Raw genomic sequence first — 13,525 nt, forward strand, 5'->3', positions numbered from 1 at the left:
AAGGTAATATATGGATCTTAATATGAGAACTTAGGTATAAGAATAATGTTTTCCTGTTTTTTTTTATAATTCTGCCAGTACTGTTAAAATAATATATTCTGCAAACCAGTCTGCAAGCTCAGGTTTTCATCTTAACAAAGAAGGAAATGCAGATACTTATGAAAATTTGATTTACAACATTACCAGGTCTTTATTAAATAGCATACTGTTTTGTTTTTAGTCTGGGATGAAGGTTCAAGAGAATTTTATTTGCTCTAAACCTTGGCTAATCCTGAATATAAACTTAGGAGTGTTTGTTCTTCTGTGTGTTATCATAGACATGAAAATCCTCCTATTGACTTTTATAGTCAGTAAAAAATAGAAAGCCTAAGGTGAGAATGTGGATGAACTGCCTAGAGAGAGTGAAACCTACCTGAGAACTTATTGCATGAATCTCTTGGAAAGCCCAAGAAGCCAAACATCTAGCTGAGACAATTCTCACCTCCTTCCAAGGTTGAGTTTTATACTCCAATTTATCCATTGGAATGAGTAGAAATTCAAGAAAGCTATTACTAGACACTATGAATGGAATGTTTGGGAATGATGATGAGACAGGACTATAAGGAGTTATCTTCCCATTTTCTCCCAACTAGCTTTCTTCTTTCTAGGTTCTTCTCTAGTTGGTCTATCCCACCCTTTACATTTCTCATTATTACAATTATTCCATTGGATTAACACATTAGGTCTCCACAAATACAAATTTAGCCTAAATAGAATTAACATATAAGAATGAAACTTTAGGATATATTAATCAAATTTTCCTGTGATTCACTATGGATGGCCAACCGCCCATGTCTCCTCCCCCCTGGCCAGGCTGGCCGGACCCCACCCATGCATAAATTCATGCACTGGGCCTGAGTAGCCAGATTATTATGCGTTCAGAGATCATAATAATCTGGCCACTCAGTGTATATTCCTGGAAGTGGGACACCATACACAAAAATAAACTCAAAATGGACAAAGGACTTAAACATAAGACAGGAAACCATAAAAATATTAGAGGAATCCACAGGCAGCAAAAATCTCAGACAAATGCCGAAGCAATATCTTCACTGATACAGCTCTTAGGGCAATATAAACTAAAGATAAAATAAACAAATGAGACTACATCAAAATAAAGAGCTTCTGTTCAGCAAAAGAAACCATCAACAAAACAACAAGAAGGCCCACTGCATGGGCGAACATATTTTCCAATGTTATCACCGATAAGGGTTTAATCTCCAACCTTTACAGGGAACTCATACTACTTAACAAAAGGAAGATAAACAACCCAATGAAAAAAAATGGGCAATGGACCTAAATAGATACTTTTCGAAAGAGGACATAAGGAAGGCCAAGAGATATATGGAAACATGCTCAAAGTCACTAATCATCTGAAATATGCAAATCAAAATGACAATGAGGTACCATCTCACACCTGTCAGAATTGCTATCATCAACAAACAACAAATGACAAGTGTTGGCTAGGATGCTGAGAAAAAGAAACCCTTGTGCACTGCTGGTGGGAATGCAGACTGGTGCAGCCACTGTGGAGAACAGTATGGAGTTTCTTCAAAAACTAATATTTGCAAATTTGCATGTTGTAGTTTATAACATTTGGTCAAAGATCTAGAAGGGGTAAAGAACTGAACCATGCATAAATCAAGAAGATATTTTCAAATGCAAAGAGAAAGGGTCAAAACATGGCTATGCATTGAAGGAGCAGCAATTACTATGTGGATTGGCTTGTATGAGCAAGTGCAGACAGAGGAAAACAAAATTAGTAACTAACTTGAGGCTGCCACATAAAGGTGTATTGTAGGTGAGGTTATACCCAATGAGATGTGACTTATAAGGAGATAATGTACAATGAATTAATATTATAATTAAGTTCTGTATTGAACTTTGATATTTTTCTTCATGGAATTTATAGCAAATTAAAATAAACCCTCTTATGCCCTAATGTTGATTATCAATCAGGGTGATTATATTTACCATGGACTAACAAGAAAGAGATGGTAGCATTTACTGAATACTAATGATATATTCAAAGAACTATTCTAATTGTTATGTATAAATACCTGTTTCATCCTTAAAACAATTGCATGAGAGAAATGTTTTCATTCTTTTTAAAGATGAGGAAACCAAGATTCAATTAAGGTAACTAACTTGTACAAGGTTTCAGAACAAGTTAGCTTGCCCAAATAGTATTTGAATTCATATCTGTGAGCAAACAAAGTTTGTGTTTATAAATTCTGTCTTATTTTTTCCTATCTACTCAAATGATATATACCATCTATGTATATAAAAAGCCAGGGACGAGAACACTGTAATGACTGGAAATGACCTGTCGCTATGATGCCCACTGTGCTAGCAAACTAGCCTGATAAGGGGTGGGGCTGGCCTGCCAAACCCCATGGACCCTTACCCTGGCTGGCTTCACCCCTAATCAGCCCATCTCACCCTAATTGGCCCGCAGCTCCTCCCCCCAGCCAGCCATGCCCCCGATTGCCCCCCTTACCCTAATAGGGGGTGGAGCTGGCTGGCCAACCTCCTGCAGCCCCTCCCTCAACCTGGTCTTGCCCCCAAGTGCCTCCTCCCACACAAATCAGGGGTGGGGCTGGCTGGCCAACCTTCCACAGCCCCTTCCCTAACCACTGACCCCCAATCGGCCCATCCCACCCCAATCGGAGGCAGGGCCCCCTGGCCAATTACCCATGGTCCCTTCCCCTGGCGGGCCTGGCCCTGATCGGGTCCCAATCAGGGAGGTCCGGAAGACCAACCTCCCACCATCTCCTCCTCCCAACAGGCCCACCCAATTGGGGCCGGGCCGGTCGGACCCGACCCATGCATGAATTCGTGCACTGGACCTCTAGTTATAAATAAAAAGGCAAATTGATCAGATATTTAAAAATTAGAAGACAATCTGAAGGGCTTAAACTAGAAGAATCTTTTATCTTCTTATATTCTTTGAAACCCCTATTTGACATATTTTTTAATTACTGGCCTGTGGGATAGGGCTGAAACTGGCTCTCCAACATCCCTGAAGGGTCCCGGATTACAAGAGGGCACAGGCCAGGCCGAGGGACCCCACAGGTGCATGATTGGGGCCAGGGAGGGATGCGGGACGTTGGCTCCAGGGTGTGTCCACCCCATTTCTCTCAGTCCCGATCAGCTGGACCCCAGCAGCAAGCTCACCTACCAGTCGGATCATCTGCTCCCTGGTGGTCAGTACATGTCACAACGACTGGTCAATCAGTTGACTGTCTGCCCCATGGTGGTCAATGCACGTCATAGCAAGCAGTTGAGCGGCCTTAGCATATTATTAGCATATTACACTTTGGTTGAACGGACGACTGGACAACTGGACACTTAGCATATTAGGCTTTTATTATATAGGATGTTACACTCAGTGTAAAGTATGCAGTTTAATAAATAACAGCTGATAAAACTTTGCTGTTAGGTTCATTTCTTCAATCACTTTAACCAGTCAACACTGCAAGCAATTGTATTTTCTCTTGATATTCGAAAGAATTTCAATATTCCTGTCTATCTCATCATTCTCAATATTGTTTCTATATATTCATAGAATGAATATGCATTTATTTTATTTATTTTTATTTTATTGATTTGAGAGAAGGAGAGAGAGAGAGAGAGAACATTGATGTGAGAGGGACACATTAATCTGTTGCCTCTTACACATTTCTGGAGCAGGGATAGAACCTGAAACCTCCATATGTGCCCTGACTAGGAATCCCTGCCACCATTTGATGCACCAGATGACAATACTCCATCCAACCAACTGAGCTGAATGGCTGAATGTGCATTTATTTAAAATAAATTTCCAGTGAGTCTAGTAAATAAAATTATTTGCTCTTTCCTCAATTATGGGAAAATAATAATATAGTGAAGAAAATTTTTTGGTTTATGAAATGTTGTTTTCTCAAAAATATAGAGAATTCATCTTTACTTTTTTCCCCTCCCATTTTAACTAGTCCTTAATGATTGCTTACTATAAAATCTGCTATGAAATAAACTGAAGTGATTTTAATCTAGCTTCTGAAGTTTAAAAAATAGAGATGTAATTATGATGTTGGTGTTTTGTTGAGGCTTTTGTTATTTTTACTATAATGTCATAATATGCAAATATTTCCTAATGCACAAATGCAAACATAACCAGTGTTAGTTTTTCTCCAATTTGTAAATTAACTCCAATTTAAAAATTCCATTTTTATACTTGCTTGTTATTTTTCTTCCTTTGGTCAAGGTAAATTTGCTTTAATTAAACTAATAATTGGAGTTGGTCAGGATAGGAGTGCAGTTTTATAGGTCACATCTATTTTTTTTTCTTCAATTTTCCCAGTCATATTTCAGACAGCTAATGGCTTTCTTTTCTCACCAATTATATTTATTATTTTTCTATTCTTACTTATTTGAATGCCTCTGTATTCCTCTGATTACTCTTTGTTTCAGGTTTTTAGCCAAGTGATGCAGATTGTAGACTAATTTGGGTCAAAACATTTTCTTAGTCCATCACTTGAGATTCCTCTAGGAAACTCTTGAAAAATTATAAATGTTATTATTGTATAAAGAGCTTTAACATAATCATAATACATATTCTGTGGTTTCTTTAAAAAAGAAATTAGATTTACCAATACCTTAGTTCAACATTTTTTTAAACTATAAAAATCATCTTAGCTCTGTTTATTACTGGCTTATTGATATCAACTTAGGAAATATAGATATGTATGTTTAGCAAACAATATTAATAAATGTTTTTTAAATGGTTAATTATTAAGTTCTCTTTTGCTGAAAACTAACTTTAAATAATAGATTAAATAGTCTAACTTCACGATTCTTCTTATTTATTTAATATTGAATTTACACTTACAAACCAATTTCTCATAGTAGCAATGAGGGCCTCTATTTGGCCATGTTTGTGTTGCCAATAATTCAATATAAGCAACTTTGAAAACCTCAGAGGACTTTTAAGACAACAACTGCACAGGACAGTTTTCTTTTTTATGTGAAATCTATTACTACTTTGTTTCTACCTAGTATGTGAATATTGATTGGAATTGAAAACATTGATTTTCTAAGTTTTAACATTTCTTCACCAAATACTCAAGCTGGGAGGAAGTTCCTTCTTGTGCCTTATGATATGAATATTGACAAATCCATAATTTCAATAATAAAATAGGATTGTTCCATCTCGCTGCTCACACTTGAACCTAATATTCTGATATTAGGAGACAATAGATATATAATTCTTTAAATTCCTGACTTCTAATTATTTTGTAAAGAAAAATAATTCAAAATTGCTGTGGCTACCAGTTCCCTGACAAAGCTTTTCACACATATTTTGTCTCTAGTTTGGAAAGTGAACTATCTTATATAATAAAAGGCTAATATGCAAATTGTCCCCTTGGGAGTTCGACCAACCAGGAGATCGACCGCTCACTATGATAGGTGCTAAACACCAGGGGGCAGTGCGAAATGAAGAAAGGCTCCAGCCAGCAGCCAGGGAAAGGCAGGCCCCCCCTGGCAGCTGGCAGCTGGCAGCTGGCAGCTGAGGGAAGGAAGCCCTGATCGGCCCTGATTGCCCCTGATCGCCAGCCAGGCCTAGAGACCCCACACATGCTCAAATTTTTTGCACGGGGCCTCTAGTAGGAAATAAAATGATAAATTTATAAGTCAATTCTCTATTTATATAATTGGTATGATTTTTATGTCTGAATGATAACAAGCTAGACAGAGATGATGCAATTATAATTAATTTATAGTTAAGGGCAGACCTGTTTAACATTTAGGAATTATCAGTGCAAATTTTAATATGCAACTGAAAGAGATTTTTCATCTGACATGTCATTAGAAATATATCCTGCAAGCAAAATTGCAGACTGATGGTAGTGATAAAAACTTTATTGTGTGTGTGTGTTCTGGAGAAAGGTTAATTCATCTTCACTGTAAATTGTGGGTGTGAGTGGGTAATATTAGTACTATTGATATACAGCAGATCCACTTCATGATGGCACCTAGTTTATATACAGTAGAATCTGTATGATTTTTTTGTAGTAGAGACAGTATTATGCCATTAACCTAAACTGTCCTTGTGTCATATTTTTCATTGCAGGGAGTAGTTCAATCTTTAGTTTATCTTCAGCTATACTGTATTTATGTATATTGATAATAGGAATATTATAATTTTTACTATAGGCCCGGTACACGAAATTCATGCATGGGGGGGGGGTGTCCCTCAGCCCAGCCTGCACCCTCTCCAATCTGGGACCCCTCGAGGGATGTCCAACTGCCCATTTAGGCCCAATCTTATACCTACCTGGATCGGGCCTAAACGGGCAGTCGGACATCCCTCTCACAATCCAGGACTGCTGGCTCCCAACTGCTCACCTGCCTGCCGTCCTGATTGCCCCTAACCACTTCTGCCTGCCAGCCTGATCACCCCCTAACCACTCCCCTGCCAGCCTGATTGCTCCCCTGCCAACCTGTTTGCCCCTAACTGCCCTCCCTTGCAGGCCTGGTCGCCCCCAACTTCCCTCCTCTGTCAGCCTGATCACCTCTAACTGCCCTCCCTGCAGGCTTGATCACCCCCAACTGCCCTCCCTTGCAGGCCTGGTCCCTCACAACTGGCCTCCCCTGCTGGCCATCTTGTAGCAGCCATCTTGTGTCCACATGGGGTCAGTCATCTTTGACCACATGGGGGCAGCCATGCTGTGTTAGAGTGATGGCCAATTTGCATATTATTCTTTTATTAGATAGGAGAATTAGATAGGATAGAGGCCTGGTACACGGTTGGGGGCCAGCTAGTTTGCCCTGAAGGGTGTCCTGGATCAGGGTGGGGGTTCCCTTGGGGCGTGGGGCAACCTGGGCGAGTGGCCTGTGGTGGTTTGCAGGCCGGCCACGCCCCCTGATGACCCAAGTGGAGGCCCTGGTATCTGGGATTTATTTATCTTCTATCATTGAAACTTTGTAGCCTTGAGCAAAGCCAAGCCTCCTGCTCGCTCAGCGGCCACAGCCATTTTTGTTGGGATTTATTTATCTTCTATAATTGAAACTTTGTAGCCTTAAGCGGAGGCCAAGGCAGGCCAGGGCAGGCGGAAAGCTTGGCTTCCTCCATTGCTGGGGAAACCCAAGCCTCCTGCTTTCTCTGTGGCTGCAGCCATCTTGGTTGGGTTAATTTGCATACTCACTCCTGATTGGCTGGTGGGCATGGCTTGTGGGTGTAGCAGAGGTAGGGTAAATTTGCATATTACTCTTCTATTAGATAGGATGAGTTCACCCAGCACCCCAAAACCTCCCTTCTTCAGCTGTCACTCTGTTCTCTGTATCTGTGACTCTGTTTCTATTTTATTAGATTGTTTTGTTCATTAGATGCCACATATAAGTGACATCATATGGTATTTATCTTTCTCTGAATGGTTTATTTCACTGAGCATTAATTGCAATAACATTTAGTATTTTGAGCATATAGTTTGCCAAGCTATTATTATATACTTGAAGCCTGGTGCACAAAATCCATGCACGGGTGGGGTCCCTAGGCCTGGCCAGCAATCAGGGCTTATCGGGGCCATATCACCCAGTCCTAATAGGGGTCGGGCCAGCTGTGGCCTGCTGAATGGTGCCTGCTAGATGTGCGAAGGGATCGGGGGAGGTGACTGGCCATGGGAGGTTGGGTGTGGGAATGCACTCACCACCAGGGGCGGCTCCTGCGTTGAGCATCTGCTCCCTGGTGGTCAGTGAATGTCATAGCGACTGGTCAACTGGTCATTTTGGTTGTTCCAGTTGTTCGGTCTTAATGGTCATTTAGGCTTTTATATATATAGATTTTTCTTCTCAATTCCAAAATAATACTTTTATATTTCAAATTAAATGTTGCTATAACAGATAATAAAGAATCATATATTTCTCAATTAAAGACATTTATGTGTGAAAATATTTCCAATTCACTTTTATTTATTTGTTTGGTTATTTTAATTTTTATTGAGGTAACATTGATTACTAGTATTATGTAAATTTTAGGTACAACATTATAATTCAATATCTGCATATTTTATTGTATGCCCCCACCAAATGTTTAGTTTCTTTACATTACCATATATTTGACCCTCTTTACTCATTTTTCCTTCTTTACCCATTTTCTCTCTTTCCACCCTTTACCCCCTCTGATATCTGTACCTATTAGTTTTCTTTTGTTTTGTTAGTTCATTCGTTATTTTTTGTTTTATATTTCACATATGAGTGAAATCATATGGGTTCTTTTACATTTGACTTATTTCACTTAATACCCCCGAGATCCATCCATGTTGTTACAAATTACACTATTTCATATTTTTAAAGGCTGAGTAGTATTCCAGTGTGTCTGTTTGTGTGTGTGTGTGTACACTACGTCTTCTTTATCTATATATCTGTTAATGTACACTCAGGTTGTTTCCATGTCTCAGCTATTATAAACAATGCAATAGACAAAGGGTTACATATAACTTTTTAAATTATTGTTTTCATATTCTTTGAAAAATGACCCAAATGAGTAATTGCTGGATCATATGGTAGCTCTATTCTTAATTTAAGGAACCTTTACACTATTTTCCATAGTGGTTGCACCAACAGTCTACGAGGGTTTCCTTTTCTCCATATTCTCTTCAACACTTGTTATTTCTTGTATTTTGATAACAGTCATTTTAACAGACATGAGGTAATATCTCATTATGGTTTTGATTTGCATTTCCTTAACATTAGTGATGTTCAACATCTTTTCATATGTCTTTTGGGCAGCTGTATGTCTTCCTCAGAAATATGCCTATTCAGATTCTCTGCCCATCTTTGAATTGTTGAGTTATATAAGTTCTTTATATATTTTACATGTTAATCCCTTATCAAAAGTAACATTTAAAAATATCTTCTCCCATATTTTTGTTTCATTGATGGTTTTCTTTCCTGTGCACAAGTTTTTAGTTTGATGTAGTCCCCATTTATTTTAGCTTTTGTTACCCTCACCTTAGGGGTCAAATTTACAAAAACACCACTAAAGCAAATATCCAGAAGCTTAGTTCCTGTGTTTGCTTCTATGTATTTTATTGTTTTAGACCTTATATTCAATTGGGTTCAATTTTTAATTAATTTGTGTGTATGGTATATAATGATGGTTTAGTTTCTCTCTTTGGCATGAGGCTGGCTAGTTTTCCCAGCACTATTTATTGGAGAATCTTTAATTTTCCATTATACATACTTGACTCTTTTGTTGTAAATTAATTTTTCATATATAAATGAATTTATTTATAGCTTCTTAATTTTGTTCCATTGATCTGTGTGTTTTACAGCCTGTGCCATAATTTTTCAATTATTGTGGCTTTGTAGTATAGTTTGTAGTATAGTGTGATATCTCAGCTTTGTTCTTTTTTCTCAAGATTGCTTTGGCTCTTCAGGATCTTTTGTGGTTCCATACAAATTTTAGGATTTTTTTCTATTCCTGTGAAAATTGCCATTTGTATTTTGATAAGAATTACATTGAATCTGAAGATTGCTTTATGTACCATGGACATTTAAAAATATTTAGTTCTTCCAACCCATTAACATGAAATATATATATATATATTTTTATTTCTTCATGTGAAAAACACACTTCTATGAGTATGCAGTAACTGCATGAATTATTTCTACTTTTACACATCGTAGAAAAATTTAAAAGTTACCAATGTTACCCCAATAAATTAAAAAGAAATAAATAAGTCAAACTAAAAAAAAATGGATAAGGCAGAATTAGGAGTGAATATTTTTATTTTATTGATTAAGGTATTACATATGTGTACTTATCTCCCCATCGCCCCCAACCCCCGCACTCAGGCCATCACCCCCCTGTTGTCTGTGTCCATTGGTTAAGATTATATGCTTGCATACAAGTCCTTTGGTTGATCTCTCCTCTTTACTCCTACCATCCCCTACCTTCCCTCTGAGGTTTGACGGACTGAAAGATGCTTCCCTGTCTGTGGATCTGTCCCTGTTCATCACTTTAAGTTGTTCATTATATTCCATAAATAAATGAGATCATGTGGTATTTATCTTTCTCTGACTGGCTTATATCACTTAGCATAATGCTCTCCAGTTCCATCCATGCTGTTGCAAATGGTAAGAATTCCTTCTTTTTTACCACAGCGTAGTATTCCATTGTGTAGATGTACCACAATTTTTTAATCCACTCATCTGCTGATGGGCACTTAGGCAGGTTCCAAATCTTAGCTATGGTAAATTGTGCCACTATGAACATAGGAGTGCATATATCCTTCCTGAATGGTGTTTCTAGTTTCCAGGGGTATATTCCTAGAAGTGGGATCACTGTGTCAAATGGGAGTTACATTTTTAGTTTTTTGAGGAAACTCCATACTGTTCTCCACAATGGCTGCACCAGTCTGCATTCCCACCAGCCTTGCACGAGGGTTTCTTTTTCTCTACATCCTTGCCAGCACTTGTCGTTTGTTGATTTGTTGATGATTGCCATTCTGACAGGTGTGAGATGGTACCACATTGTTGTTTTGATTTGCAACTCTTGGATGACTAGTGACTTTGAGCATGTTTTCATATGTCTCTTGGCCTTCCTTATGTCTTCTTTCGAAGTGTCTATTTAGGTTTGTTGCCCATTTGTTGATTGGGTTGTTTATCTTCCTTTTGTTAAATTGTATGAGTTCCCTGTAAATGTTGGAGATTAAACCCTTATTGGAGATAACATTGGCAAATATGTTCTCCCATGCAGTGAGCTTTCTTGTTGTTTTATTGATGGTTTCCTTTGCTGTGCAAAAGGTTTTTATTTTGATGTAGTCCCATTTGTTTATTTTCTCTTTAGTTTTCATTGCCCTAGGAGTGGTATGGGTGAAATAATTGATTTTGCATATATCTGAGACTTTGATGCCTGTGGAATCCTCTAGTATTTTTATGGTTTCCCATCTTATGTTTAAGTCCTTATCCATTTTGAGTTTATTTTTGTGTATGGCGTAAGTTGGTGGTCTAGTTTCATTCTTTTGCATGTATCTGTCCAATTTTCCCAACACTATTTATTGAAAAGTATTTAACGTATTTTTGTATAAGGATCCTATTAAGATATTGGACATTTATATATTTTTCTTTCTAGAAAATGAAGCTGAGCAAGTGCTGAATGAATAAAGGTGAAGGAGATTTTAAAAGATGGGAAAGATTTGATAGGAAGGAAGGAAAAGGAAGGATAAATGGAGCAAAGTATCTGAACGTGTGGGAAAAAGTGGAATCAACACCATTTCATTATTTGAGATGGAAGCAGGAACTAATAATGGGTGACATGGAAACCACTTGGGCTTCTGTTTATTCTCTAAACCATAAAGAAAGATTTTTTTTTTAAAGTAAGAGGAGACAAAGAGATTAAAAAGCTTGAGAGAATAGTGCAAGTTTGCAATTATTGTAACAGAAGAAATGGAAAATGAACAAAACAATAACACAAGTTTGATTGAGGTAAAACTCATTCTAATGCCCATTCTCATTGAGTGTCTAAGCAGTCCACAAGGCAAATTTCAGAATTAAATGGTTCCATAATCATGAAAAACTGTTTATATAAAAAATCAGCCTATATCAAGCTACTAAATAATCAATTGATCTCACTTTTTTAACTCTTTCAATTTCTATTGGAAAAAAATGTATTATAAAGCATAGTTTTACCACTCTGTGCTAACAATTTATAAAATTTTGAGAATTTATATTTTCTTTTGAATTATGTTTAGAATCATTTTAATGCTTTTATAGCCACCATTAAAGAGTCAGAAACCATTTAGTAGATTAGTGCTACTAATCTATGCTACTTACATAGTGTATTCTTAATAATTCATGGTAACAGCAATGACAATAATTACTTTGAAAATAGGGACCAAATGAAGTTTATAGTAGTGTGTGTGTTTGCTCTTGCATACATGTGTCTTCATTTGGGCCTAATTCTTTGAAAAATTATTTGTAAGCAATTGGTTTGAAATATTTGTGTCTACTGTGACTGATTATTTTCAGCCACTCTCATAAATAATCTAATGAATAAGTAAGCATAAATTATTCTTTTAAGTTGTTAAAAATAATTTAGTGATATCTACTGATAAGATTTTATATTTACAATGTTAAAGTTCAAATTATCTGGTATTAAATAATTTGATGACTGCATAACTCTTAATACTGAGGGTCAGTATTAAGGCAATACCTTAATTGGCTTTCAGTAGGAAAATTGAAATATGAAAATACATACAGAATTATAGTGTTGTGTAGTTGATTTTTTGGTCTTCCATGTGCTAATAAGAATATGTATTTTTTAAAATTTAGTAAATTTAAATTATGCAATAATGAGAAAATGTTTTCAATTAAATTTGATTAACTAAGACTAATTATCCTATCTAATAATAGACAAATATGCAAATTGACCATACCTCCAACACACCCACAAGCCACGTCCACAAGCCACGCCCACCATCCAATCAGAGCGAGTATGCAAATTAACCCAAACCAAGATGGCTACAGACACAGAGAGCAAGGTTTCCTAGGTAACAGAGGAAGCCAAGCTTTCTGCCAGCCGTTGCAGGCCTAAGCCTCCACTCAAGCTACAAAGTTTCAATTATAGAAGGTAAACAAATTCAAACAAATGGCGGCAGAATGGAGCTTGAGAGAGCAGGCCAGGGTTGCCGCTGGCTACAGGGGAAGCAAAGCTTTCCACACACCCTGGCCGGGCCCACCCGCTTAAGGCAACAAAGTTTCAATTATAACCCCAACACAAATGGCTGTGGGCCTCAGAGGGAGCCCCAGGCTTGGCTCTGCTCCAGGCTACAAAGTTTCAATTGTAGAAGGAAAATAAATTCCAGATACCAGGTCCTCTGCTTAGGTTGCCAGGGGGTGTGGCCCGTCTGCAAACCACCACAGGCCCCTCGCTCAGGCCGCCCCACGCCCCAAGGGAACCCCACCCTGATCAGGGACACCCTTCAGGGCAAACCAGCTGGCCCCCACCCCTGTACCAGGCCTCTATCCTATCTAATAAAAGAGTACTATGCAGATTGATCATCACTGCAACACACAATATAGCTGCCCCCATGTGTTCAAAGATCCTGCCCCCATGTGGACACAAGATGGCCACCACAAGATGGCCAGCAGGAGAGGGCAGTTGGGAGGCACCCGGCTTGTAAGGGAGGGCAGTTGGAGGTGATCAACCCTGCAGGAGAGGGCAGTTACGGGTGACCAGGCCGGCAGAGGAGGGTAGTTGGGGGCAAACAGGCTGGCAGCAGAGTGGTTAGGGGGTGATCAGGCTGGCAGGCAGAAGCGGTTAGGGGCAATCAGGAAGGCAGGCAGGCAAGCAATTGGGAGCCAGCAGTCCTGGATTGTGAGAGGGATGTTGGACATCCCTTGAGGGGTCCCAGATTGTAGAGGGTACAGGCTGGGCTGAGGGACAACCCCCCTCCGTGCACAAATTTCATGCACCGGGCCTCTAGTATATTATAAAATACTT

At 38.4% G+C, this 13,525-nt stretch overlaps 1 protein-coding gene across 7 annotated transcripts in view; it reads left to right on the forward strand.

Moving 5' to 3' along the window:
• The window catches only part of PCDH11X (protocadherin 11 X-linked), a gene marked incomplete at both ends in the record, with an annotated part of 1,090,738 nt that overhangs the window by 448,836 nt on the left and 628,377 nt on the right, over window positions 1–13,525 (forward strand). The gene's annotated exons all lie outside the window — the stretch shown is intronic.

Source organism: Cnephaeus nilssonii (genome assembly GCF_951640355.1).
Source record: "Cnephaeus nilssonii genome assembly, chromosome: X".
Classification (NCBI taxonomy): Eukaryota; Metazoa; Chordata; class Mammalia; order Chiroptera; family Vespertilionidae; genus Cnephaeus; species Cnephaeus nilssonii.